Source organism: Bison bison, unplaced genomic scaffold (genome assembly GCF_000754665.1).
Source record: "Bison bison bison isolate TAMUID 2011002044 unplaced genomic scaffold, Bison_UMD1.0 scf7180017864284, whole genome shotgun sequence".
NCBI lineage: Eukaryota > Metazoa > Chordata > Mammalia > Artiodactyla > Bovidae > Bison > Bison bison.
This window is the reverse complement of record NW_011494856.1, coordinates 1,310,659-1,313,074: the sequence shown is the minus strand read 5'-3', so window position 1 is coordinate 1,313,074 and position 2,416 is coordinate 1,310,659.

Sequence of the window (2,416 nt, the reverse complement as noted above, 5' to 3'; positions counted from 1 at the left end):
ATGCAGCCCACAGACCAGCAAGCTCTGAGGGCTGTAGAAACCCTGGAGCTGGAGTCCTAGAGTCTCGGTGTTATAGGCAGTTAGGATAATAGAGTGTTAGGATCTTGGGCTCCGACATTTTCAGGGCTCCAGGCTCTCACATTCATAGGCTGTAAAAAGCACAGATGTTTCTAATAAAGGGATTTACAATGGAAACTCTGATTTTCTTAGATCACAAAGCTCTGGGAGTTCTTGGAACCTGGAAGCCGCAAACTGGGTCTCCCTCTATGACTGTGTCTGAACAGGCAGAGAGTTTTCAGAGCATGGGGCTTTGGGTCCCTGTTGCTTAGAATTTCTTGTGCCTTGGCACCCCTCATGGGCTCAGCTCCGAGCAGTCCTGGTGTGTGTGTGTGTGTGTGTGTGTGCCCATGTGCATGGGGCACTGGGGTCCGTGACCAACTGCAGTCCGAGGCACCTCTGGAGAAGGGCCGGCTCAGGAATAGCTGGTGAAGGAAAGTTGGGCAGCTCATGTGCTGCAGCTGTCCAGGTGGTGCTGGGTGGGTCTCTGGAAGCCACCCTTGGCCGAGGACCTGCTTGCCTTCATCCACCCAGCCTGCCCAACAGGTCTCAGGAGGGAGCATCCCATGGGACATCCTAGGGTTGGAGTTATGGCAGCTCCTTGGGGCCCTGCAGCCTAGAGGACAGGAGGCACCTGTGAGGGGAAGAAATGGGGTATGTGGGAGCTTGGGGGATGAGAGAAAGAGTGGGCTCAGTCGGGGGATAGTGCCCAGTGGAGTCTATAGTAGTGATTCTCAGCACTGCACTCTCTGTGCACTGTCCCAGGCTCCTGGGGATAGTGATTTGGGTTGGGGGAGCCTAAGCACCCTGAACCCACCTGCCTATAGTAGCCTGGGGTAGTCTCAGAGGAACAAGCTCCTTTTCCCACCTCTGCCCAAAGCTGGAAAGGCTGGTGGAGCTGTTGAGAAAGCTGGAATCTGGTTTTCTTTTGCTCGTCTTCCTTCCCAGTTTCCATGGGAATCATGGCTCAGGATGATCAGGGTTTGATGGGATGGTGCTGTGGGAGGAGTCAGCGTCAGGCAGAGCCATCCCACATGGGTAGGAGTCTGCTGCCAGGAAAGCGAGCTCCCCGCCCCTGGGAGCATGCAAGCAGAGGCTGGATTGCCAGCCTCTGGATTGCCTCAGGGTAACTTCAGAAAGGAGCTTAAGTGGGGAAAGGTGGGCTTTGTATGACTGGCCCAGGGGACCACCCCTTCTAGACATCCCTGTGCTTCGTTAAGGTGGGGTCACCATCTGCCCCCATCCCCTGCTCCTGCTCTGTGTGCCTGGCCCTGTGCCAGAAACAGACATGGACACAGACACGTGAAGCTGAATTAGACCCCAGTCTCTTTCGGGTCTGGTGGGAGAGGCACTTAAGGAAACAAATAGAGATGGGCAAGTCCTTCAAAAGTGGCAGATCAGTTTGGGTGGAAGTTTCTACCACTGATTCCTGCAGTCCACAGATGTCTTTTTGAGCAATTTCTCTGGGTCAAGCCTTGTTCTAGATGTGGAGCCACAGCAATGAGCAAAACAGAAAGTGAGCCCTGTCCCCTGGAGCTGACAGCATAGTGCCTGGCAAAAGTACAGAGGTGCTGGTTGGAGGAGTGGTGAGTGGTGAGGGGTGTGGCCAGGAGACAGTGTGGGTGGAGAATGAGAGGATGGTTTGGAGGCAGGGTTAAGGAGGATGAAGGCCGAAGGCCAGGACCAGAACTCCAACTTTATCCAGTTGGGGCAGTGGGGAGCCATGTGGCTGTGGAGAGTCAGACTTGAGGGACGAAAAGATCACTCCAGCAGATATGGACATCGGTGAGAAGACGACACAGTGGCCCCCAAAGGAGGCACTAGGGCAGCTGTGCCCATTAGTGTTCCATGTGCCAGAGCCATGTGAGCATGTGTAAAGGGATGAGTCTGTATATAGGAGTGTGTGTGTGTGTGTAGGAGTGATGGGAGTGTGTATGCGTATCTATAAAAAGATAGTAAATTGTATAGATGATTGTGTGTCTCCTGTGATAGCTTTGTGTAGCAGAAGACTCTTGGGGTTTGTAGAAAATAGGGGGCAGATACCAAGGTGTGCCAAGGCCCGAGTCCCCTGGACCTCAGCCCATATGTGAGTTGGCAGGTCCTGGACTAGTCTAGACTAGAATCCTCCCGGCTCTAGTCTAGACTAGAATCCTTCCCCCTCTAAGGTCATGGAGCTGGCCATCTGCTGCAGAGAAGACAAATGTGTATGCAAGTAACATGGGGATGGATGAGACCTGTGGTTGACCACCCCCCCAACCCCTTGTCCCTTGAGCCTGAGTTCACTCAGCCTGTGTTCTTTCCCACTCAGAGCTGCTGTGGGGGCTCTGGGAGCCGGCCCTGCCCACTCTGAACCCAGATC